The 27275-nt window shown below is 38.9% G+C and overlaps 1 protein-coding gene and 1 long non-coding RNA gene across 7 annotated transcripts in view; one reads left to right on the forward strand and one right to left on the reverse strand.

Moving 5' to 3' along the window:
- Nucleotides 1–27275, forward strand: part of LOC116225722 (uncharacterized) — a 105612-nt gene that overhangs the window by 58903 nt on the left and 19434 nt on the right. Inside the window, exons 8-11 of one of the 6 annotated variants that reach the window (XM_090139793.1) lie at nucleotides 16665–16834; nucleotides 17816–20036; nucleotides 20179–20264; nucleotides 21012–21113. The exons of 4 other annotated variants lie outside the window; for them this stretch is intronic. The gene's annotated coding sequence lies outside the window, so the exon portion shown is untranslated. The remainder of the gene's footprint in view (nucleotides 1–16664; nucleotides 16835–17815; nucleotides 20037–20178; nucleotides 20265–21011; nucleotides 21114–27275) is intronic. One more of the 6 variants, XM_090139792.1, reaches the window with a different exon arrangement.
- Nucleotides 25345–27275, reverse strand: part of LOC116225724 (uncharacterized) — a 30866-nt gene continuing 28935 nt past the window's right edge. The window contains exon 3 of the long non-coding RNA XR_004166144.2: nucleotides 25345–26985. This is a non-coding gene — a long non-coding RNA (uncharacterized LOC116225724). The remainder of the gene's footprint in view (nucleotides 26986–27275) is intronic.

The following is a 27275-nucleotide window of genomic DNA, read 5'->3' on the forward strand; positions in this document are numbered from 1 at the left end:
CAATGAAAGTGAATGGATGCACTGATTCCAAAACTGTAAGCGTGGAAAAACTGGATTTGTTTCTGAAAACTGTAGTATATCCTAAAGAGTTAACTATATTCAACTGAAGCGTGGTGAAACAGCTGAAGGTACAGACATAATATGTTTTTGATAAATTACAGGCATTTCTAAGGTAGACTATTGTTTTTCTCATCTCATCATCAGGGAAGGTGAAGTAGAAAGATCCATCCCTTGGAGTTTCAAAAATATTCAGCTGTTAGCTCAACCATGTGCTTGTCAACAAGTCAACAATATTTCTCCATTGCCCAACAGCCCTACATAATTCATCCCCTGTTGGAGCAATGCTGGTGACAAGACTGGATTGCTGTTAGCTTTGACCCCTGTTCATGTATTCGGCCTGCTAACATTTCTATCTCACACTCTATTTTTTTTATAACATATGGTCTTTCATCTGTAGGGCTAGAAAGCCAGATGTCCGCAGCTCTTTTGGTCAATACAATCAGTTATGCTGCCAATCATAAGCCCTTTAAACACTGCTACAGAAAATAACAGAGTTTGTTTTCATATTCCTAGTCTAAACCTATTTACCAGACTCATAATGATGCTCTAAAACAATATCTGTACATTGCCTAGTCATACACAAACTGCTGTATTTTATTTGTTAAGTAATGGACAAGCAATGAAGCAGCTGTTGAAACATTGCATTGTTGTTTTTTTTCCTGCAGCTGAATGACAGAATTTGCCAGGTCATTTAATCAATTTCATACTGATTTAAATTTGATAAAATCAATCATATTATCTCACAGATTTGGTAGCTGGAAAGACAGTGTTATTTACACTCTAATGTTGTACTTCAGTCATTTTTGAATTAAAAATGGAAAGATCCTTTGAAGTGTCTGCAACTTAGTAAACCAAAACCTGCTAAAGTTTGCATGCCAGACTATTGAAATTATAATTCTGATATTTATAAAATAAGGATTTTTACAGAATAATTATTCAAAATATGGATCTGAATTTTCAGGTGTCCTCTTCTCAAAAGCGAGTAATCAGGAGCTTGATAAGAAGGGAAAAATCCATACAATGTTTAGAGCTGTTAATTTTTTAATAAAACAGCTACTTTCTGTATTAAGCAGGCAACTCATGCATAGAGAAATTAAAACTAGGGAAGTTTCATTCTCTATGTACAGTGTAAGTCAAAACCAATGTGGATTATATTTGCAATGACATATAAAGACAGCCAATATCTAGTCTTACTCATTTGACTTTGATAAAAGCCATCCTTGGTAGCCTTTCATTAAGCAGAATTTCCTTTTTATAACTGGAATTTTCCCCAGTTTGAAAATTAGATTGCAAATACTAAAATGTGTGAAGGTAAAGACATGAGAGTCAGGTCCTGCTGACAAAAGGGGTCATAGCATCAGGAAAGTACATGCATGCCTAACATTTAAGCACGAGGCTGTAGTCCTGGGTACCCAGCCTCTTTGCCTCTGGGCAGCAGAAGTCATGTTCAGATACTTCAGTTTCCTTTACAGTAGGATTTGGGTGCCCCAGGATGACCCCAGCAAAAGCTGACAAGTTAAGCTGAGAGCTCCAAACAAACGCTGAGGGAAAGGTCACATCTTGAGTCTTGCCTCTCCAGATGCCTTGCTTAGAGCTGCAGTGATGTCGACTTCATCCATTCCAGGACCTGACGATAGACAGGCTGTCAGACATTTTTGGATATTTCAGTCCTTCTGTGGTTGATACCTGCCCTGTGCGTATGATTTTACAAGATGCCCATCTCATGAATAGTCTGGTTCTTCAGAAGTTAAACTGGCATTCAAAGATCAGAGCTTAACTCTTGGCTTCAAAACACTTTCATTCAGAATTTGTAGTTTAGTTTTCCTATTGTTATACAACAGCTTGAGGTCAAGAGAATTTGCTCGTTAAGTGGAACATTGAAGTCCAATTCTTTCTTTATCTTCTGGCTTTCAAAGACCTACCTCTTACCTTCTCTGACAGCAATTAACTCGAGTTGGCCTATGTGCTGCATGCAACCTCATGGCATCAATGTAATGCCATCTTTCAGGGAGCAGATGGGTGTAAGTTTCCAAGTCACAAATCAGGGCTAGGTGCTCTTTTTGTTTTTGATTTGGTAATTGTCTTCAGTGTGGACTCCATAAGGTCTGCATTGCCTCCTGCATGCTTCATGAAGTCCATATCAGGGCCACACTCCAGAACAATGCCAGACTTTATAAAGTGCAAATTGGCTGTGCAAACTTTATTAAGTACATGAATGTCTAATCACTCCCTCAAAGATAGGCCAGGCTAATACTCGAAGGTATTGCTTTCCATAGTATCTAGCAGCTGAAAATAGTATTACTTTCTAATTCCAACATTTTAGGGTTTCATTAGCCAAATAAAACTAGGAAAATGTCTATGAGGTGAGAATACCTCCATTGTTTGGCTCCCTTAATGCCAATATTCAAACACATGGCTTTTTTTACCTCCAAATGTACAGAGTGGACCTATTGTGGAGGATGGAACTGTACCTATGAAGAATTTAATGCTAATAGATTTTGGTGTGTTGAAGCAGGAACTGAGAATATTTAAAACGACACGTTTTGTTGTCACTCGTTGTCAAGTTATGGGGTTGCTGACTCTTCAGGTGTTTCAGTTGCAAGCTTGGTGCTGAGTTGCTTGGTATTTTTCTTAAATCTTCTCAGGACTTAAATCTTAGGTGTGCTCAGTAGGAAACATTTAAACAAGTTTAGAAGTCCTAGGAAGAACTCTTAGAGTTGCATATCACAGCAGAGATCCCTCTGTGGCTCCACACAGTCTGCTAGTGCCATTCCATGTTATATTTTTGATAGAGTTGTTATTACTTGTAAGTCTGGATGGCATATGATGATGACCCTCTGAGTTTAGCAAAACAATATATTTATCTTTTTGTGTATCTGTCAACTCTCTTTATTTTGGGGTTATCATCCTTCATATCTGCTACGGCTGTCTGAAGTCATCCCTTTCGAGTTGGCAGAAACATATAAGATCATTATTCATTATCTGCTGCTTTTCCCTTTTTCTAGAAAGTCTTAGTTATGTTTCCTCTGTCTTTCTTTTGAGAAGCTGTTGTATTCTTATGGAGATGGTAGACACATACATATACGTAGAATCACTATTGGGGCACAGCTATGGCATTTAAACTAAGGCACTTCTGATTACAAAGCCAGGCTTTTCTTGGATTTCTTAGACAAGGGACACAAGTTGAAGTGGGAAATTCTGATTAGATACAAGGAGAAAACTTTTTGCCTTGATGTTAACCTCTCTGTACTTGGGATCCAATGGTGTTTTGGGAACACCATCTGTGAAGATGTGCAAAACGCAGCAAGTCTCCCTGTAGGCTGATCTATCTGGATCTGCTCAGAACTGGTGGCTGGGCTAAAAGACTTCTAGGGTTTCTTTGAGCCTGCAAAATTGTGTGATTGTATTGGGAAAAAATCTTTATTAATTTCATAAAGTACAGGGCTACAGTGTATACTACACAAATATGTAGAAAATTGTTGTCTGTCCTAAAGAATCATGCTTGCTGAGGTCCTACAGAAATTCAGTGATGGAACAAGAAATGTAATTATCTTGGTGTCATTCCTTTTGCTGTCTCTGTTCAGACCCTGGTGTATTCAGAGTGCATTTTTAGGTTACACAGGATGGAAGGACTGCAAAAATAGGATTAATGTTTTGGTTTGTTCACTTGAAAAAGATATTTTTGTCTATGGTATTTTGCAGTACTGAAGGAAAAAGTCAGAGGAGTGTAATATCCAGATAGACACCCTATCACTGTTACACCAATCTTTTTTGCTGGAGATGCAAAAAGCAGTTCTGGGAAATGGGCTCCCAGTTAGTTTCTGTGCAGTCCCTAAATGGGTTTATTTAGGCAGTTCTAATGTTATGGGATGTAGGAATAAGTTTGTTTGCAAAAGATATTTGAACAAAGGAACTGCATCCCTATATTCTCCCAATGGCTGCAAGTTAAAATATAGTGCAAATATTGAATAACTAATTTCCAAGGAGATTCACAGTGGTTTGCAAAAGAAGACCAATAAAAAATGACCCCTTTACATATATGATGCATTCTGCTTCTCTCCACCCCCCACTGCACCCCACTTTAATAATTAGAAACATGGTTTCAGTGATACACTTTACAAAACCATTCTGGGGATTCATGAATTTAAAAGAAAAAAAATAAACTAGATGTGAATAATTCATACTTAAATAGCTCTGGGCCAAGATATTGCTTCAGTATTTCCAAGTATGCAGGTTTTATTATTCTCTTAAAGTATGAATAAAAACAAGGTTGTTTTATCGCACTTGGACTAATCAATGATAAGCCCAAAGCACAGTTGGCAGTAAATGATCCATTTTAGCTTAAAACACTTTTTAAATCGATGTGTATTGTAAGGGAATCATAAAAATCTTCAAATTAAAGATTTTTGAGCCATAAAAACAAGTAATATATTTAAAGGTTTTTTAAGGCAGAAATGTTTCCAAGTAAATAGGAGATGGGCCAAGCAGTTCCCTCTGAATTACTGTTCAGCAGGCTTTCACACTCTATTAGGGTAACCTTCATGAAATATTTCAACATTACACTTCATGATGTAATTTGAATGCATTAGATTTAATTTCCCAATAAACTGCAGAGAAAATATGGAATATGCTATCCCCAAAAGCTTATGAACTCTCTCTGTTTAGATTGGTTCACATTCACAAGGGTTTCCAGCGTGAAGTTTGCAGGCAAAAGTGACTCCTGTGACTACAAGGCTTTATTCAGGAACGTGTTCATGGCTCTAGGAGGGAGAGCAATGCTCTCCATGTGCAGCGCTCATGTCTGTGAGTCTGTATGCTGCGTTCAAGATGTTTTGTTCTCTGAAGGAATGCAGTTCACTGGGAAACTGGTGAGTTGGGGCTGTCTTTGTGAGTTAGAGACTTCTTCACCAACCCTGGGCAAGTTCCACCATGGCTCTTATTCCAGCCATCTTTCAACAAGGCGTGCAGTGGTGCCAGTCAATCGCTGAGCTCACCCGGTGACATCAGAGGGACTGTGAAATTAGATTTGCAAGGCAGTGTCCTTTAGGACGAAGGTTTTTGATTTGTCCAGCTTGTACACAAATGCTTAAGGTTGCTTCTAATCTCTGCCATCCGTCTTTGGTGCAGAGGATCTAGCATGAGAGCCAGTGAGCCACTCAGCAGTGCAGAGCAGAGTGGCTATAAAGTTTTCTCTCTACCCACCACTCTCATTCATGTTGCTGGCAGCTTTGCTGTCTGCATTTCTAAAAGGCAACAGATGTTCCATACATGCTCACATCAGAAATGCCATGTTGAGGTTTGGAGAAGATCCACTTAAGACAAGACTTTGCTTCCAGTGTTTATACCCTTTGCCTTTGACTACAGTCAATGGGAGTGAATGGAAATACTGACAACAGGACGTGGCTTGTAGTGAAAAAATGTCATGTGATATCTCACAACATCCATAATTATAATTTCCTTTTAAAAACTTATAAAGTACATGAGCTAAGAAAGTCAAGACCTGATTTCTTCTTATCCTCAGCATTTTATGCAAACTAACAGGCGAAAAATACCAGCTCAGCAAGAAGTCTCATTCCACTCTATGCAGGACCAGAAGGAATACTGTTTTGTAGGATTTCCATACATAAGTGGAAATGAAAGTACAGAAAGCCTCAGAACCTGGACTATTCTTGCTAGAGTTCTGATTTGTTTACAAATCCAGGAGGTTTGCATCACCAGAATGAAGCTAGAAATCTCACTTCCTGCTTAAACCGATTCCCATAACTTTGGAGGTCTTACAATCAAATTCTCTTATCTCCCATCTGTAAATGGAGATAACGAAGATGCAGCAAAGCTTTTTGGCAGCCAGTTCTCTGTTTGTGTTTGAGATTCATTGATAGATTCCAAGTCACTGCACAGCAGGAGCCTAGCTTTGGTCCTGCAAAGTGTTCTGGAGTAAGCTTAACAAACCAGACCACACTGACCCTTCTCACAGTTTTCTGAGGGCTCCATACTTTCCCAGCATCCTTGGAAATCTGGATTATGCTGTTTGTCCAAGGTCCTGGAAGAGCTGGTGGTATGACAGTTATCTGAAACACAAATGAAATTAGAATTTGCTGCCTCAGCTAGAACAAAGGTCTGGAAAGTTGAGAATGGCTAAAATGGATGTGATGAGGTGAGAGATGCAAACAGTTTCCCAGTCTGCTGTTTCCTGGGATGGGTTTGTGTGCACCATCTCTCATTTCACGTTTAAGCAGTTGGAAGGAGAAATTTTATGATGTTTGTACGTTTTTTTTTCCCCACCAGCTAAAGGCAGAAAGAGATCAGAAGTTAGAATGTTGTCTGAAGTATTTGAGGATGTTTTAATGGGACACAGAGAAAGATTAGTGGATATTAGGAAAAACTTATCTGAAAAAGTGGTGATGCATTGGAACAGACTGCCCAGGGAGCTGTTGGAGTCACTATCCCTGAAGGAGTTCAAGAAAAGGGTATAGATGTGGCACTGAGGGACATGGGTTAGTGGGTATGGTGGAGATGGGTAGATGGTTGGACTTGATCATCTTTGAGGCCTTTTTCAGCCTTTATCAGTCTATTATTCCATGAAAACATGAAAAAAAAAAATAAATAGTGTGTCTCCTGACCAGTTTCACCTTGATTTCTTTTCAGGTCTCTCCTACTGTCACATCCCTAGCACTAGCAGAATTTCTGATCACAGAATCGTAGAATCATATTATGGAATCATAGAATGGCCTGGGTTAAAAAGGACCACAATGATCATCTAGTTTCAACCCCCCTGCTGTGTGCATGGTCACGTATCACCAGACCAGGCTGCCCAGAGCCACATCCAGCCTGGCCTTCAATGCCCCTTGAATGCCTACAGGGATGGGGCATCCTCAACCTCCCTGATATTTATGTCTGCAGTCCCTTCATGTTGAGGATGCTGTTGGATACGAGAAAGTCTGGTAGGAGCCTTGAAATACTCTGACTGTATGTTTAAAAAGAAATAGAGCTGTGCAGTTCATGATCTGAGACTGCGGTAGAGAGCTTCTCTTATCCATTCTCTTGCTCTGGCTGAAGAATCTTGGCACTATCTTGAAGGAGTGTATTATGTTTCCAGTGGAAGGAAATAATTCCAGTCATTCTCGACTAATCCCTCTGTCCACTACTGCATTAATACTACAGGTCCTTAAAAAGAGATCCATCGAACTTTCTTTGGCTAAAACGTGGTCACTGAATAAATAGGCAGGAAATTAGAAATTTTTGTTCCTCTGAATTTCAGGAGAAGCTATCTCCTCACCCTTACTACCAGAAGTCCTGAAAAAAGTTTCAAATTCATAAATATCATTTATTCTTATTGAAAATTTTGCAGAAATATTTGGCAGTAAAGAAAGAGCAGTTGTAGATTCTTTAGAGTAGAAAGTTTAAAATGGAAAGTCTGACACATTCTTAAGCTATAATAACACAAATGGGATCACTGTAATTTTCAGTTCTGATTATAGGTTATAAAATCTCTGCCAAATACCCATATATTCATGAGCCTGCGGAAAACAATCTGCAAAATGAAATATGGAGAACTGCTGAAGGAAAGTACAGGCAGCTGTAAATATAGGAGATATAATGATAAAGCCAAACCTAAAATCAAGATACTGTTGATAACTAGTCAGAGAAATTTCACTCGTACCCTAGCAAATTGAATTTAATCACCAACAATTTCCATTATCTAAGAATATAGTGATTTATTTACGCACATCGTAAGACAAAAAGCTTTTCTAAGATGTGATTAATTTGGAGAACATATGAAAAGTACTAAATAGGAAAGAAATTATAGGGATGTTATATCCTTACTGAATAATGTAAACCATGGAAATTCAGACTCAAGGTTACATCAAGGAGAAGGAAACAAGTTCTAAAAACTGTATGTGTTCATTAGCTTTGGTCACAGGAAAATTAAGAATTTTGTCATTCGAAAAGGTTTTTTTTTTATGGTGCCATTCAAAATACTGGGATTAAATACATAAAAAGGGTAACTAAGGAGATCTGGTTTCACATATAGTGTACTACAACCTTTAGAACTACTATAAGCATATCTATGCCTTCATATTGGAGTCATTGGCTGTGGGACTGCAAGGTGGGTGAACAATGGAACTGCTCCCACTGGATTTTGTGTTCCTTTCTAACCGTGTGTTGTTGGTATTTGTGGGAGGTTTGCTGAGACAAGAAGTAAGAACATGGAGCTATTGCATGAGTAGGAACAGTGCAGCAAGTCATTGACAAAAATTTCTGGTGTCAGTAATAAACAGAGACAAAGAACCTCCAAAATGTAACAAAATAGAAGAAAATGTAAGGAGAGAAGAAATTTCTAATGTGAACTAACAGAAATTAAGAAATTAAAATGTGATAAATATATTAATTCGAATGAAACTCTTTCTGGATTGTAACCATTCATAACATGATCTTGATTGCTCTAGTTTCCTCAAAACCAACGTGCACAATTCTTATTTTTCTTCCAGCAATCCCCATTTTCATTTCATTCTGTACTGGCTTAGCAAAGAGTACCATTTAAAATGATAGCTGTGGGAATGTTGGCTTAGAAATGGGATTCATAGACTTTAAGACATTATAACTTCTTTATTTAAGAAATGAAGCAATTCAGGAACTAACAGCTAAGGAACTATGCAGTTGAATTATTGCCTACTATCAGTGGTCCTGAATGTCCCTTTCCAACCTTTCCTACTCACCGTTTCCACAATCACAATTTCTTCTTCCTACTTGACTGATTGTGACTGCTTATGGCTTGTGAATTCTGTTTGTATAAATGGTGCATACTGAAATTCATAAGCAAAATAAGAGTTTCTATAGCTGTAATTAATACAGTGCTGCAAGACCAGGTGGGGCTCTTCAGTTGAAAGATTCAGAAACTTCCAAATAGTGAAGTCAACCTTAAAATATTGTGTCTGATGGGTAAACGTAATCTTACCACTTTATGGGATTAAATAGATATACAAAAAAAAAAATAAAATTAAACTGCAGGATTCTGAATTTGGGCACCTGAAAGGTTATATTGGCATCTTACTAGATGTGCTTTCTTCTTTTTTTTTTGGAAGTGGAATCAGGTTTGTGGCTCCACCACACTTCATTAAAAAAGTCTGCTGAATTTCACTGGATGCCCACCGGCTGCTAGCATAGAAGTATCTTATTTAGCTTACAGAATGTGGGTGTTGCTGTTTAATATCAGATCTTCAAACAGTCTTGAAGGGATTTGCCCAAGGTCATGCAATGCCTTTGGGAAAGACCTCAAGCCTTTTGACTCAGTTCTTCACTCCAAACTGCAGCCCTGTAATGCAATGGTCTCAGCAAATTGTGTCTGTTTCGGAGCTGGAAGGTCATGCATAGAGAAATTTCCTCCTAAGCAAAGCCACCAAAAATGAAATGAGCGCACAGACCTGGAGACTGACCTTTTTGGTTTCCACTGGCTGGCTTTGGGGCTGTGAGCTTCTTCACAGAAAGGATGCAGTTCCAGAAACACCTCAGCGTTTGCTTGACAAAGTTTGTTTAGTGAGTCACTTTTTCAATAAATATGAAAATGGTGTTAGTTAAGGAGAAGCCCAGATCTCTTCATCTTCTTTCTAAAACAGTAGTTTTGGGGACTCACTATTATAACTTTTTATCTCACTCATTTTTCAGTATGAATTTAAGCAGCAGTTCCATATCCTTAACCAGTCTGAAACACGTGACCTATTTCTCCCTCTGCTGTGCTGTGCAACCAAGGCAATAGGTTTCTTATTAGAAAACTGTGAAGCTGTGAAGCATCACAGAATCAAAGAATCATAGAATTGTTTGAGTTGGAAGGCACTCTTGAAGGTCATTTCAGTCCAACTCCCCTGCAATGTCCTTCGCAGATCTCTATGAGTACTATATGCACAGGATCTCTACTTTTTGTAGGAAGGCAGGAGGAGAAGTGAAGACTTCAAAGTGAAGAACAGAGATTTCTGTGGGGCAGGAGATACTCCAGACCCAAGGGTGTGGATGGCTCTGTGTGCTGGGACATTCTGCTGAGCTGCTGTTGTGGCTGGAGATGGTGGGGTTACTTTATATGCAACTGGAAGATCCGGACTCAGTGGTTGGGCTTGATATTTGGACTAGATGATCATGGTGGTCTTTCTAACCTTAATGATGCTATGATTCTAAAGCTCAGGGGAAACTGCAACATTAAAGCAGAGTGCTTGCCTTCCAGCTGCAAAATGTTATCTGCTGGCAATGCAAGGAGAGTCTTGCAGCTCTCAGGGAGCCATAAACTCTGTGGTGTAGCAGGTAGGCAGCATGTATCTTGCTTTGGTAGCAGAAGTAGTGGTGGGAAGCAAGAAATGCTCCAACTTCTTGTGCCAGCTTTTAGATCTGGGCAAGGCGTGAGGGGCCAGCCTGGAGGGAGACCAGTGAAAATGGCTTCAGACAAAGCTCACCAAATGCCAGTTCTCTGCAACTGACCTGTCATGTGCTATCAGTACTGTGACAAGTACTTATGTAAAGTGATTTTTTGAGGTTGTTTTTCAGAAATGCCATTAGAAAAGTTCCTGTGTATTCTGAAAGGGATGAGTTAAGGACTTTAAGTAAAGATTATAACCCTACAAAATATGCATAGTGGATGGTTATTCTTGTCATGGCTGGGTTTTGTGTTTGGATGACAGAGACCAGGGGATTACCACCAGCACTGGCACAGGTTGCCCAGAAAGGTGGTGTATGCTGCATCCCTGGAGACACTCAAGGTCACAGGGCTCTGAGCACCTGATGGAACTATAGGTGTCCCTGTTTGTTGCAGGAGAGTTGGACTAGATGACCTTTAAGGGTCTCTTCCAACTCAAATGATTCTATGATACTATAATTTTTAGAAACATTAACAGATTAAAAAAAGGGGGGCGGGGGGGGAGGTTAAGGGAGGAGGGGGAGAAGATTGTCCTGAGTGAAAACATAACATAGAGGGAAAAGAGAGTGTTTTCATTTTGCAAGGGGAGGAGGGAGAATGCTCAGAGCAGGATTTCTCAGACAGACAAGGCAGGCTGAGCTTACTGAGTTAGTTTTGGAGGATGCTGCTAAAAAGAAAGACTCAGGAAGTGACCTTTTGCTGAAGTTTGTCCTCAGCCTGCGCAGCTGGGTGCTGGGAGAAATCCTAATGACAGGAGGGGAGGAGACTGGTTTCTGTGTTCTCTATGAGACTTGTTTCCAACTTCATCAAGTATTTCACTGCTGATAACTGGATAACTTAGCATTGCTGTCATTCATACAGCAGCATCAACTGTTCCTTCTGCTGTTTTCTTTCTTTATTCATAAATTTCTGGCTAAAATAAAACGTGCCTTAAACTAACGTAAGCTCTCTAGACTCCCATTGCTCTTTGAAGTCATCATGAACATTGCCCAACTCAGCTCACTGTATGACATAGCCTTTATTTAGCTCCTGCCAAAATTAACTTTGTTTAATTTTCTCTAAGTCAGAGCGCTATATGGGTTTTCTGGGACTCTATTTCTTTACATTTCTTCCAAGGTCTGGTTCTGCACTGTGCTTCTCTAACAAGAAAAAAAGAGACAGATGTTAGATGAAAAGTTCTCGAGAGAAAAATGTAAGGAGAGTGAATATCAAAAGATGAGAGAGCATTTCTGAGAGTAGTCGGGCAACTGAGCTCAGGAATGATACAATCTTTAAAAAATGCACCTTCTGTTTTCAGTTATAAAGAAACAAAACCGGTAACCTTATTTTGAACTTTTTGTTTTGTTTTGTTTTTATACTTAGAGGTGCTATGTTTAGGGGAGGAAAAGTGACTTTATATTGCCTCCAGTAAGATGCCATGTAGCTCATACAGTACTTTCCCATTCATTCTTTATGTATTTTTAATATACTTTAGATTTTAGGTTTGATGATTTAAAGGAAATATTCCCAAGCAAATCTCAGCTGTGTGTCTGGTTCCTAGCATTTTAAAAAGAAAGGTCTTCTGTCTTGTATATTTACATAAAGCCTGAATGCCAGATTTGGAAGAGTAATAAAAATATGCTTTTCTGGGATTTGTTCTTAGGGAAAGAGAATTCCCCGTGACCAAAAATATCCCAGTAATAAGCATTTGCTTCGTGCTGGCACCACCGTGACCTTAAATTATGAGCTTGCCCCCATTTGTAGCTAGTTTCCCCTCTTTAAATGTACAGTTAAGTCATTTGTAAATATCATAACTAAATCTGGAAGCGTAATTTAGTGACTCTATTTGAGGATTAAGAAGAAGAATAACATTACTTAGAACCATGTGTAATCTTTTCTGCTTTGTTTAATTTAGTTTCTACGCTATGCATGTCTTATCTTATAGTCATTCTTTACTTAGTTCTCTTGATATATTTGCAACACTTTTGATAATACCATTAAAAAACCTAGCTATCTCCTTTGGAAAAAAAAATGAAAGTACACAGTATAAAGTGGGATTCATATAACATTGTTGACATAGGATCGTTGTCCTTAGGAAGGAAAAAGTGTTGCTAGATCATACTGTTCATTTTCCAACTAGAAAAGATTTAAACTGTATAAAGTAGGTATGAGATTTTACACTAGATCATACTAGCTGAATTTATTAAGCACTTGGACAACACTCAGGTTTCCTTTACCAAGAGTGCCAGGGAACTGAAATTCTCTGCTTAGTATAGTCAGTATCATGGTGCCACTGATCTTAATTCAGTGAAGGTGTTATTCATCTGTTTTCTCTTCTGAAGGTGCTGTGATTATCTGACATTTAGTTACTGTGCCAGAAAAGGACTTAATGATTCATTTACGTGTATTATTGTTCACTGCAATACTTGTGAGCTTTATTCTTGCTGAGCTCACCTTGTGGATTCTAACTGTATAACTCACACCTTACTATTTCCTCCAGATAGTATGGATGGTGAAATAATTTTTAGCCCTATGTAGCTGCTTATGAAGTTTTTCTGACTGCTTTTCACATCAAATAGCCTTAATTTGTGGTCTGATATTTTGTTTCTTTCAGTGAAATCCTATCCAGTTCTATAGGAATGTATTGAACTGTCAACAAACATAATTCTCTGTTATGTGCTTGGAAGCAACATGGGACAGATCCTTGCCTGCTGCAAATACTCATAATTCCACTAATTTTTTTTGGCACCATTTGAGTTTAGAGCAGCTGAAGACCCTTGTGAGCATCTGTAAACAATTTGCTAACACTCACAGATTTAGTTAGTTAGTGTTAGCTAACTCCCTCACACCAGATATAAAGCGTTGAAGATACCTTCACCCTTCACTCAGTGTAGTACTGAGGCAGGTGCACCAGTGGAAGTGCCTAAAAGTTTGCCATAAACTCAACAGAGCCAGGACATCTCATAAAACAGCAGCGTCCCATGTCATCAACAGCTAGCTTTGGAAAATCTGAGTGTTAGGTAGAATGAAGACTTTGGAAACCAGGCACAAGAGCTCAGCAGAGCTGCCACAAAGCTGCTCCCAGCATTCCTTACCTCCCAAACTGCTCTTTCAGTAGTCGAATCCAATGCCCAGAAACAAATAGCCACACACAAATAAATCCTCTGACACAGCAGGAGCTAAGAAACAGAAATAGCTGTGTCTCAGTTACAAGAAGGATAGATCCTCAGCCAGCAGTGGCCCCTCAACCCAGAAGACAAATTAAATGCAGAGAGACAAACTTGAAAAAAAAGTTTGCTTGGAGAAAAAAAAAGAAAAAAGAAAAGATTGACCATCAAAAGTCAACTTAAAGAAAAATGGGTGAAAAATATACACGCACGTGTATGTACATACATCTGTAGAGTTTCAAAGTAGAAAGTGAAATAAGAAAAAAAAAGAAAGAGAATTTCATGGGAAGTTTCAGTCCAATTTAAGGTCCAGTTTTTAGGGAGCCATTTTCCACAGTAGGATCAAACACAGATTTGTAATGTTCTAAAATCTTTTATTTTCCTAATTCCATATTTCCTTGATGTCTTCATGTATCTTCCACAAAGAACAGCAGGAAGCCTTGTTTTGATGGGAGATGAATCCTGATACTTGTTTTAAGTTGTCCTGAAACATAACCACATACCTGTTAGTCTTGTCCAAGACTGTTGAAAATCTCCAACGTTACTGACAAGGGAAGAAAAATCATATAGAAGTGGGCAAAGCATCTTGTGCTTGAATCAAGACGTGGGATTGCTGTTTTCTTTCTGCTTTTGCAATGCAATTTGATGGATACGGGGCACTGTGCAGTTGTCAACATGAAAAACTGCATGTGATTTTGCACTCTCATGGCATGTAACAAATTGTGCTGGTAGAACTGGAAGGAGGACGGCTCTCTAATTAAGTATCAGGGTGAATTATTTGATGTTCTGTAGTAAAATTAGTTTTAATTAAATTTAAATTTGACAATAGAATTTAATTGTTTTACTGGCCACAGGACTGAATAGTACTTTATAAAGACATCTAATCAACAGCAGTTCTAATCCTGGAATTGGCATGTGAGAAGCATTTGTCGACATGTAATTAGGACCCAATCCAATCCTCACTGAAACAAACTTCCCATTGATTTTAATAAGAAGTACATTAAACTCTGGACACCACAGTTCACAATAACGTGCCATCTCTGCTTTTAGAATTTGGCACTAGACCAAATCCTATAATTTAGCTTGCTACAGACATAGCCATATTATATGGTACGACAGCTACAAAACAGCTGCCATCAGCTTCGAAGAATAGTAGCTTTATAAACTGGGAAATGAGTTTGTCGTGGTAGACTGTTATATAGAAGTAGATCCGAGCCCAGGAAGTGTTGCAGAAAGATAATTTTTCAGTAAAAAGACCACTGAAATGGCCTAATAAGAGTATCAGATTTAGTGACTAAACAAACACTCAGGAAACATTTCAAAGCTGCATACATGGCAATTTTAAAAAATATTCCTCATGCCCAAAGTAATCAATTTCATAGTGACCAATAGACATCAATTATTCACATCAGTGGGAGGGACAAACTTGTTTTACAATTTTCATTTAATCCACGTTTTAAAAATGGCTGATTTTAATAACTGTACCCAGTGTGCAATGCAAGTGTGTATGAAGATAGCAATTGCATTTGGGAGCTCTTTGCAGACCTTCTGTAGGTTGGCCATTCTTTCAAGCTCAGTGGTTAAGCCAGTATTTGTCATAAGCTGATGTGTGGAAATAGGTATCTGCATGAAAAATGGCTTCATTTTCTTCTAGACCACCTACAATTACATTCTAACTTCATACGTTATACCCATCTAGCAAAAAAGCACGAGAGAATACTCAGGAAGCTGCAAATCTGTTAGGGTAGTCTTTGGAGAAGTTTGGCCTGTGAGATATAGAAAGGCATTTAAAGATCAAAGAAATTGTCAAGCATAGTCAGTATGTGTTCATCAAGGGAAAGTCTTGCCTTAATGATTTTATCTCCTTCTGTGATAAGTTCACCTGTTTGCTGAATGAAGGGAAGGTGACGGATGCAAAATTTCTGGATTTCAGTAAGGCATTTGATACCATCTCTCACAGTATCCTTCTGGACAAGTTGTCCAACTGTGAGACAGATTGGTTCATGCTACACTGCACAAATGAACTGTCTCAACAGTAGAGCTCAAAGTGTTGTAGTACATGGAACTATGTATGGGTGGATGATGGTCACCAGGGGTCAATTCTGGGGCAAGTTTAGTGATGATACAAAATTGGGAGATGTTGCTTACTATGGAGGGAGAAGCGGCCTTGCAGAGGGACCTAGCTATGATGAAGCATTGGGCAACAAGCAATGGTATGAAGTTCAACAGAACTGTGCCAGAGTCAGGTCTGGTGCAAGGAAAAACTGCCCACTTAATGCTAACACTATTCAGTGATACTTTGGCATATGTCCTCTCAACATTAAGATGGGAATTGTGGAGATAGCTGCCACCGTGCATCCCAACAGCCACACAGACGGACACTCTTCTCATCAACAGAAAAGCTTTGCAGTGCAGACGTCTACATCTGTGCCAGCTGTCAAGGCTTTTTTTACAGCCAGTGGGAAGAAATGGGCACTTTTAGGCTGTGATTCATCTCACCCTGCTGTAGATAGCTAAAATAAGACAGATGAACTATAAAATAAGACAGTTTTAAAACTGTGTAGTGATCTAAAAGAAATGGACAGTGACTGGCTTTGATATGGGCATTCATACTGTAGATGTACACAACTAAATGAGATTAATCTTGCTCTTCTAAAGGGACTTGACCTCTGATACTAAGCACTGCAAGATTATTATGTAAAATCAAGTCTAATATGTTTTGTGCAGGGAAAAGATTTTAATTTACTTTCTGTCCTAATGACCTGTTGTATGTCTGAGCTGGTACTGAAGTCTCCCTTATGGTAATGAGGTGAATTTTTGAGGTCATAAGACAAAGTGCATTATTAATTCATCACTTGTAAAAATTTTCCCTGTAAATAAGGATAATACTCACAATCCCTCCCTCCCTGTCTCTTTAATGACTTATTTGTCAAAACCTCAATTCATTTAAATCATTTACCTGTTCCAGTGAATGAGTAATACATGTAAAATTATCATTTTAGCCTTATCTTGGCATATGGTGAATGATGACTAATGTGTTCTCATATTTGTGCATCCAGAGAAGAGTAATGAAGCTGTGAAGGGTCTGGAGAGCAAATCTCATGGGAAGTGGCTGAAGGAACTGGGACTGTTTAGTCTGGAGAAGAGGAGGCTCAGGGGAGAACTTACAGCTATCTACAACTGCCTGAAAGGAGGCTGTGGCGAGGTGGGGGTTGGCCTTTTCTCCCAGGTAACCATGATAGGATGAGAGGTAATGGTCTCAAGTTGCGCTGCGAGGTGTTCAGGTTGGATATTAGGAACAGCTTCTCAAAAAGACTGGTAATGCATTGGCACAAGCTGCCCAGGGAGGTAGTGGTGTCGCTGTCCCTGGAGGTGTTCAAGAAACGTGGAGATGTAGTATGTAGGGGCATGGTTCAGGGGGCAACATGGGTGATGTTATTGGTGGATGCTTGGACTAGATGATCTTGGAGGTCTTTTCCAACCTTAATCATTCTATGATGCTACGATTATAGTCATGGTGCAGGAAAAAAAAATGTTTATGCTGACTTCAAATAGACTCTGAGAAAGTTTAGAGAAGGTAGGGTGTTTCTGTGCTGTCATTTTGTTACTTCTGTAATGAGGTATAGAGTCAGTCTGGGAAAAATGGCATACCTGAGTATACACAAATGGAAAACTTTTCTCAAATTTGTTTTTTCCATGATGGTACTGGCAAATAAAAATACTGCACATTGGAAAAATAAACAAGATTGATGTTCTTGAGCCATTTGAAATTTGTTTGGAAATAAAACCCTTTTGCTAAGGACAACCATGTCCCAGTCTCTTGCAAAATCCTGGAGTGGATAGATTTGTGATTACTGATAGCTGATAAGAATTTTAATTGAATAATGGATTGTCATGTTCAAGTACACTGGCTGAAGTGTTTCCTATGCATATTACAGTCAGGTTGCTTACAGCACATCTTGAAAATAATTGTGCTATTTGTGGGAAGAGTTATTTATCTACTGGTGGATTTGTCTGTGTAGGCTCTATGACTAAATGAACAAGTGTGCTCAAGTGAGTTAAAATGGTGTGTACTTCTGAGATTCATAGATGGAAGATATTGAGCATGAAAATGGGCTTCAGCCACATTTGTCTCTCACTGTCACTGCAAATATGCTCCATGTTGTGGGTGATGCTGCATTGCTCATGAGGACTCATCTTGTCTCTCTAGGACTTGGGCACTTCCCCCGCAGACATCTGAAGAACCTGTGTCCTGTGCACGAGAAATGGGGTACAGCTAAATGAGCTTTGCAGAGGTTACGTGGTATCTTTAACAGACCTGCCTCCCTCCTGCTTGTCTGAGAAGAAAAATTTATGGGAACTCAAATATTAGTCACTTCTGATGCCGACTCTATGAATCAATTTGAAGTGTGATTGAAAGAGTGCTCACAGAGAAGGGAGCAGAAAGATGTAATTATTAGATAATAAAGCTGAAAAGACTGTCTGATTCTGTGTAGCACAGGTCACAGGTCTTCCCTGGATTAATTTTTACTTGAACTTCAGCATCTCTTTTTGAAAGCCATCCAATGTTGATTTATAAGTTTATAGTCCTGGAAAATCTTGCGGACATCTTCATGGTGTGCCATTGATTAAACATCTTTGCTATTAAAAAAAAAAGAAAAAGAAGAGCATAATTTTATTTTTGATCCTTGTCTCCAACGTTTAATCTCTCTGCCTCAGTTGGCAAAATGAGGAAAATCTATGGAGAAATGGAGAATACTGTAAGGGTAAACATGTTAAAAGACTGGGAATAGTCCATGTGTAGATGTAAAGGAGACCATGGTTTTACGTGAGATAGACATATTGGCTGGTAGCTGTGCAAAGAAAGGATTTCCATGTCACACTTCCACCTGGGAATCTCTGAAGTCCAGAGCTTTTTTTTGAACCATTGTGACCCTCTGATCAACTTCAAAGAAAGAACATAACCACTGCCTGCTTATCTACATGGCTGATTTGGGGTTTGCTCTATGCCTCTCTGAAGTCAGAATTAATGCAGCCTTCAAAATGGGTTTGAATAATTCATTTATTGATTCTCTTTGATGAAGCTCTGTTTCTCCTACTGAGAAAAAAGGGCTGTAATATTTAATAGAGATTATTTTTTTTAATAACCCAACATTGTATTTTCCAATTGAAATTCTAGAACTGAATCTGAAAAAGAGGTGCATTAGACAACTAGATGCTAAAAGTTCTCAGAAGGGAAAAGTTTGGTGGGAAAAAAAAGGAATTATTTTAAACAGGAAGACATTAGTATGGAGGTGGTAAAGATCTAGCATGAATGGAGACTGGCAATTAAGATAATTTCTTGTTTTTTCCTCTTCAATTTTCATTCTGAAGGAAATGCTGCTTTTATAGCTTTTAGCTCAGCTGTTCTATTTATCTGGATTGTGCTGCAGTGACAAAAATAAGGAAAAGGATGTTTTGCTTTTTTCTTTTTTTTGCCAACTCTTTTACTTGTTGTGAAAAAAATAGACTGATTATGAAGTGGAATGAATTATTGATTTTTGGCTTCTCAAGACTATCAAAAAGCAAGCCTTTGTGCTATTTCTTGTTGTACATATACAACAAATGAGTATTGAGAGTTTTTTTATGAAGAAGCTTTATGGTCTCCTATGCTCTCACACACATCTGATATCCTGCCCACTCTTTTTAATCCCTATTGCTTACTCACGAAAAGTCCTGTCTTTCTTTAATAGGAGCATCACCTGGGAGTGGACTTGAGAATGATAGTCTGTCTTTTTGTTCAACTCTCTGTTGGAGTCCACTTGATGTGTATTGCAATATTAATACTATGCCATCAAAATTTGTCAATCCAAAGAGAGCAGGTGTGACTCACTGGAAAATATCTCCATCAGAAAGAGACTTTCCCAACTGCTTATCTGAGTGCGTGGAAAGATAAATGCTACGGTTCAGACTTTCCCTCCAGAGAGAGACTGTTCTTCAGGAAAAGTCAAAACAGACACATGCTCAAGTAGGCTCAACAGATTTTACAAGATATGACATAAACGACAAAGAATTTCTAGCAGTGGTTCTCTGTAGATGGATTTATGAAAGATTGAGGGCTTGAGGATTAAACTCTCTGTTGGCTGGGGTGAGACAACCTGATTATCCAGTCCAGCTGGAAAAGAGACGAGCAGCAAAGTCCATCTCAAGAAAATTAATCTAGTTCAATGCTGTCTTCAGCTGGCAGCGTCTGGGTGACACTGAACATAAACACTCATGGGTTGTGACTTGCATTGACATCCTTAAGAGAACCACAGGACGTGAAGAAAATGGTACTGTGTGTTATATTCATCACTGCAGAAAATGAACAAAGTGAACAAAAAGTAAATTGAAGGAATGGTTTCGTATAGCAGAGAACTATGCAACTATAGGCTGTTAGGAAGATGCAGCCAGTAAGTATAATGAAGACTAATGTTATCTTTAACCTAATTAAGTATTTTTTATATGAAAGTACTTTGGCAGAAATTTTCCTTCCTAAAATTGTGTTCTGTAGTCCACACTCTGCTGTTTTTTATTTTGCATTTTTTCTGAAAGTCATGCAGCCAAACAGATCTTTGCTGGCATATTGAAGACTCGTGGAGAGAAGCAAGGAGCACGAAGGATAAGATGGGAAAAATTATGTGAGTAGAAATAAATGGAGAAAAATTCTGTGTAATGGCATTTTAAAAAGATGCAGATGAAACTTGGCTTCAGATGACATACTTTATTTTTTTTTAAGCAAAACCACTCTGAAAAACAAGATGATAATTATCTGTGCTATTTTTTATTTGTCACCTGACAGAATGTCTGAAGTATAATTAGTTTGTGGATACAGAACTAGAAGATGCTAAGGAGCAACACACTTTCTTAAAAGTAATGCTAAACATCATTTCTTGAATATCTTTGCATACTTCTTTCTATCATGACATGGGGCAAAACTGACATAGGTCAATATCAGAAATGATCATAAAAATTCTTGCCTAATTTTTGTTCTGAGTAGTTCTGCTGGCTTCTGTGTGGCTGTCCACAGTGGTTGAAGGCAGAAAATCTGTTATCCTGCACCAACCCTTGCAGCCTTTTAAAAACATATGAAATTTGCAGGATCTGTCAAACAGGAACTCTGTGTATAGTCCCTGAAGTTCTACATTGAGCTTTCTAGAGTGGAAAATAGGAACTGTAATTCTGAGGATTGTCCATGGAGGCTGCTTAAGAGTAGTACCATCATGGTAATGCAATCTGGATATATGAAGGAAGTGGTACTGCATGTTAAATTTATCACCACAGACACTGAACTATTATTTTCTCTGGCTTATTTCCACGATGACAGTAATAAAGGTAATGTGCATGGTCCTGCAAATCCTGCCTTAGTCTGTCCCTCTCTGTTCCAGGGGACAGGGCATTCCTTCATTCCTTTTGACATGTTTGTATTTGCCATTGCCCCATAGGAAATGAAGAACTGCAGATTGATGGAAGGGCTGACCTGCTTTTGGGTAAGCTTATAAATTTTAAAATGATCAGAGCTGCTATTGTTTTGGGCAGCTTGGATAACTCTAAGTACCATCATACCATCAAGCCCCATGTTTTCATTTGCAACTGCTGGAACTAGACTGTCCTAATGATGTGGAAAAGGGAAAAGGCCCCAGGCTGACTTATGGTATAGCAACAGGGAATTGTAATGCACAGGATTTCCTGAATGTGCTTATCTGTGGAGAACGATGTGAAACAGCTATAATGACTAATTTGTCTTCTGAAAATGATTTACAGGCCTTAATTAGAATGGTTTGCTCTTACCTACTGCTCTTCACCAATGAGCCCCAAAGTGCCCAATGAAAAAACATTGGTAGTATTATGCCCATCTTGTAGTATATGATGTATGCACTATATACTGCAGGTATCAGGATATGGGTCTTATATGAGCTGGAGTTTGTAATTTCTTTAGCTGGAGCACAGGACTGTATTGCTTAGGAGAACTGAGTCCAGCATTATTTAACAAAGGCCAGAGGCACGTCACAAGCTGCTTTAAGTTTATGATCAAAATTTCCTGGTTTTCAACCCTTTGCTCATTCCATTCAACCATACTGGCTCTCTGAAGTGCTAGCGGTGCGGAAGGAAGAAGATGCTTTATGATCCTTGATGACTATAAAGTAGCAAATAAAGCTCTAGGGTGCTTTCAAGCTCACAGTGATCTCGTGGGGTGGAAAATTAATCATGCTGCAGCTACTGGAGAATATATTTTTTTTACATTAGCTGCTTGGGTCTTTTTCCAAACCAGAAGATGATAAAGCGCTTCCCACTACTGGATGAAGACAAAAGAAATTGTCATCAACACAAGCAGTAAAATAAGCTGAATAAGCTTGTTTGGACTCCTGGTTACTAATCTAATCCTTTTACAATCATATTTTTGGCACTAGAAATAAGAACTATTTGCAAAACAAACATTTTTTTTTTTGTAATGTCCCAGTCATACTGTTGCAAATGTTGGATATCATATCTTTGATCTGGTCTTTCAAACTCCAGTAACAGCCAATCTCTACTTACTACAGACTGTTGGTATATTCTGTGTAAATCTATAGGCAGTTAAACTTTTGGAAAGCACTTATAAATTGTTCCCTGCAGTCAATGTGTATTAGATACCGCTGAAAAAAAGCACAGACAGTGGTTTGAGGTTTCTTGAGACTCCCAATATTCCTGATGAAAAAAATCTTAGCTTTATTTTTTCCACTGCTATTTTGCAGACCAATTTTCTTACACCAGAGATCTTTCCTGAGACCTCTATTATACTGCAAGTATGGGGTCCCACTGGGGTCCCAAACTGTCTGTGTGCAAGGTAATTCACAAATGCTCAAGATTTTATTTTCCTGCTGAAAGCTTGTTCTTATCTAGACGAGGCCATTTGGGATTTCCGGCATGGTTACAGTCTCCTTGTAAGCTGATCATTCCCCTTTTCACAAGCTGCAGCAGTCTATGAGCAATGGGATTTCATATGCTCTGAGCAAGGTCAAGCTTAGCATTTTCCACCCCAGTGTCATTACATCACTGCAGCACAGATGAAAAATGGAAATCATGCTTTTATTACAGCAAAGCCAGCTCCCCAGTTTTGCATTGCTGCCAGCCTTTCATCATCATACTGTACCTCGACCATCTTCTCATAACCTAGGTCAAAACCTAAGACTGAACTTGGAAGGGCAGATAACTTCTTGACTAGCACTTGTCTTTAACATCACTGAAGGGTTTTCCTTAAGAAAAAGTGGAGCCCTGTTGCAAAACTATTTGTATTTACCTGTTCCTTGAATTCCAGCAGTAGAAAGATCTTTCTATCCTAATTAAAATATTAGGAGTGATGCTGAATAGGAACCAGTTTTCTCTTTTAATTTCAATTTGTCAGTCTCAAGAAGGTGCTGCGCATCAGCTGTGGCACCAGACCACAGGCTCTACTAAGGGGAAAACTGGAACTTCAGTAAGAACAACTTACGGTGAGAGAAAACGTATTCACAAAATGGGGCACATCAAAAAAAGCAAGACTTGGAAAAACCTGTTGGTCATCATTAGGTTTTTCAGCTCATCTAGTGCAAAGCTCTAGTATTTGTGACTGTGCTGTGGAGTTGTGTGCTGAAATAAGGAATGGTTGTGAGGGTCGGCACTATTCGAGTCACAGCAGTTCCTATGAACTACTTTGCCTTGCAGCCAGATGTTTCCTGACACAACTGACCACAATCCTTGTTAGACCACTATCCAACCACAAATTTAATTAAGGCTCTGTAAAAACCTCAGTAAGATGAAACAATGGAATCATAAGAAAAGTCATTTTTTTTTTAAAGATAAATTTAAGGTTTAGTAATATATCTATGCAGAACAAGAACTTAGGATGAAACCAGGGAAGTGGAATCACCATTCCTGGTGCTGTTCAAGAAACGTGGGAGGGTGACATTGACAGACATGGTTAGTGGGCATGGTTAGTGGGGATGGGTTGACAGTTGGACTTGATGATCTTAGAGATCTTTTCTAACCTTAATGATTCTATGATTCTATGACTTTCTTACAGACTTCTTTGTGAAAACTAGTAAAAGCAGTTCAAATTGTCTAAAATTGTTATGGAGCTCTCTTAAATGCTACTGCAGGGATTATTTTCACTATATATACAATCACAGAATCACCAAGGTTGAAAAAGACCTCCGAGATCATCTAATCTGACCATCCATCTATCACCATTTCCTCTCTAAACCATGTCTCTTATTACAAAATCTGAATGTTTATTGAACAACTCCAGGGCAGTCTGTCTAGTCTGGCAGTCCCTGGGCAATCTGTCACAGCTCCTGATCACTGTTTTGGCGTCCAACCCGAACCTCCCCTGGCACTACTTGAGGCCATTACCTCTCATCCTGTTGCTGTTACCTGTGAGCAGAGGCTGAGTCCCACCTCACCACAAAGTCCTTTCAGGGAGTTGTAGAAAGCAATAAGGTTTTCTCACAGCTCCAGTTTTCGAAGGCTGAACAATCCCCACCCCCTCAGCTACTCTGTGAGATTTGTGCTCCACACCCCTCACAGCTTCATTGCTTTTCTCCAGACATGCTTCAGGGCATTGATGGCTTGTAGTTCAATGGGTAGAAAGAAAGAACAGTAGCCTTATCTGCCCCAGTCCATGCTTACTTGGACATAATCTTTCACTGAAGTATCTAACTCAGTAAGTATTACAAACCAGATGGAGCAACTCTGGGCTTCGTCTACTTGAGAAAATGTGGTTGCTTATTTAGCAGATGTGTTGCAGCTTGGATTTGTGTTGAGGTAGGCGTCCAGCTGTGCACAGCCTTGAACAGTTTCCAGTTCTCCCTAGGAAGTTGTGCCCCACTTACCAGTGTTTCCACAGAAAAACAGATGTAATTGGGCAGCCATTAATGGGGAGGAAAGGAGCCCCAAGTAGTGCAAAACAATACTCAGTCTGTTTAATGCAATGCAGGTTGCAGTGTGGAGGATGAAACCCTCAAGTGTCACCTGTGGTGTCTTCTGTTGCTAGCTGTCGTAATGACTATTTATAAAAAAACAAAAACAAAAACAAAAACAAAGAGAACCAACAAAAACAGGTTTCTATGTTTCTGTAATTTTCTAATCTGTGATAGAAAATCTTATGCATGTATAAAAAATGTTCCTCACTAAGCATGGGTAAATTTATGGACTCTTGTGCAATACTCAGTCCCATTTTGGATGCAAATCAATGTTTTTTCTGCTGTCATTAAGTGAACTTTCTGAAGCATGAGGAGTACAAAAGACCTCTAGGACTGAAGAGGAACTTAGCAACATGAGGATGGGTGGTTAAATATTACATAATTCTGTGGAAAATATTTGTTTTTCTTGAAAAGTCTTATATAAACTCTTATCATCACCTTGACCTCTACAGTCGACAGTTATAGCTGCTTTGCCTCCAGATATTTACTGCAAAATGCAGTGATACTATGATCTGAAGCACAGGGCACAAGTATGAACTGCTGTTGTTCTGGTCCCATCCCTGTGGTATTTGTCTGATTTAGGGAGATTTAAATTGGATATATGGAAAAAGTTTCTTACAGTTGGAGTGGTGAGGCACTGGCACAGGCTGCCCAGAGTGGAGGTTGTTGACCCATCCCTGGAGACATTCAAGGTCAGGCTGGACGGGGCCTCTGAGCACCTGATGGAGCTGTAGGTGTCCCTGTTTAATGCAGGGGAGTTGGACGAGGTGGCCTTAAGAGTTGCTTTCTACTCAAACGATTCTATGATTCTCTTCCCTTTACAATCTACAGATGTTAAATAATGCTGAAGATAGGATTGTGGTTAAATGTAGTTTGTCACTGAGGGCTCTGGAGAACTAAGAGGAAGGATGTGAGACACTGCAAGACGTCTTTTTAATTTTTGCTGTCTCCTGGCGAAGTAAAGTATAATGCCAGTAAATAGCAAGATTCTGCAGTAATTTGTCCTTCAGTGACACAGAACTCCTTTAAAGTTGCTCAACGTGCCATTTTATTTCTCATGTTCTTGTGATACTATATTGAATTGTTTCCTCCCCACTTACAATTAATGCAAGATGAATCTTCCTTCAAAAGACATTTTAGAAACTGGGCACCCATTTCTCAGACATTTTCCATGTCAGCTGGCACCAAATTTACTTAGGCAGTTCTTGAAATCTCACCCATAGAATTTAATTGTTAACTGAAGAGTCCTCACTGGAAAATATGATTAATTCAAATGTTACCAGCAATAAAAATTACGTTGTTATGCCTGTGACGTGCACTGTTGATTCATAATAATAATGGCACGTTGCACCTAGGTAGCACTTTTTGTCTGAACTGGAGGATCAGAGTCAGTATTTCCATTTTGTGAGTGTTTCATATAAATCTCTGCATTTGTCATTGACAAATGAAAGAGTTTCAGAAATGTTTTCCCTATCATTTGTCTCTTGGAACATAAACCAAACAAGGAAAGTTCGTATTGTATCACAAGGAGTAGGAAAAAAACGAGTTTGTTGGCTGGGAGAACTTAGTAATGGCAGAGTGATGAAATAGCTGGGGGACACGCTGGGCCCCACACTAAGTACAGTGGAAGGCATGCAGTCAGTATGTGAATAGAAACACGCTCAGTCATTCCTGGGGCACTGCATTGCACATCACAGTCTGCCCCTCGCCTTGTCAGTGCTATGGTAAATAGATATTATGGTTTTACATCTGTACTCTGAATGCATTCACTCAAAATCAGCATGTAGCAGTGAATCACTGTGACATGATGTTCCTTTTTCAAGCACAGCGAGAAAGATATTTTCCAGATAGAGTTCAGCTTATTTTCTTTCATGCGTGATGGGAACCACACTTGGTATTTACAGACTTTTAAAAATTTCCTTGCAACCACAGCTATTCAGGCTTTCATTACATGTGAATTAAATGTGTCTCACAAACTCCTTTGTCAGCAAGACAGCAGGTAAAAGGCAAATAAGTGCAGGAGCAGCTTGCTGAGAGATGGTGTGAAGCACTTCCTATGCTCCATTTTCTCCTCTCAGAATAGGAAAAACACAGTTACAGAAGGTCACAAGTAAGATTTTTGTTCCAGGTTATTCTATATGTTAAATTTAATATAACAATCTGAAAACCTTTGCTTCAGGCATTACATAATCAATTCCAACACATAATTTAATATGCAGTGCAAACAGAACTGGTTGTGCTGGGAGGTGTGCAGATGCACAGTCCAAAGAGACATAACACACAATCTGGGAGGGAGGCAGGGTAATACGCTTCATCACTGGGAACTGTATAGAAAAGTGATTACAAACTCATGCCTTAAAGTGAAAGAAATTTCCCAACAGTTCTGGCAGATGTGGTTTGCTTCTCCTTCTGCTCCAGGCTTCTAATGTAAAAAAGAAAAAGTTATGTCACAGAAGTAAAAGCTACAAGAAAACCACAAAATACAATAAAAAAAATACATATAATTAATAACATATCAGTGAATGGCTGCTCTGTGGTTTCTGTAATGTGGACTCCATAGAAGAATGCAGTGTGTGGGTCCTTAGATGTAGCTGTAACTCTGGAACCCGTTTTCCTGACTCCAGCATTGTGTCCTCGGGGCAGAAGAGATTCTTCCCAAGGATGGTTTAAAAATATTAAACAGAGTTTTTCCATGAGATGATGTGCAAAAAT

Source organism: Phasianus colchicus, chromosome 4 (assembly GCF_987193195.1).
Source record: "Phasianus colchicus chromosome 4, bPhaCol1.hap1.1, whole genome shotgun sequence".
Classification (NCBI taxonomy): domain Eukaryota; kingdom Metazoa; phylum Chordata; class Aves; order Galliformes; family Phasianidae; genus Phasianus; species Phasianus colchicus.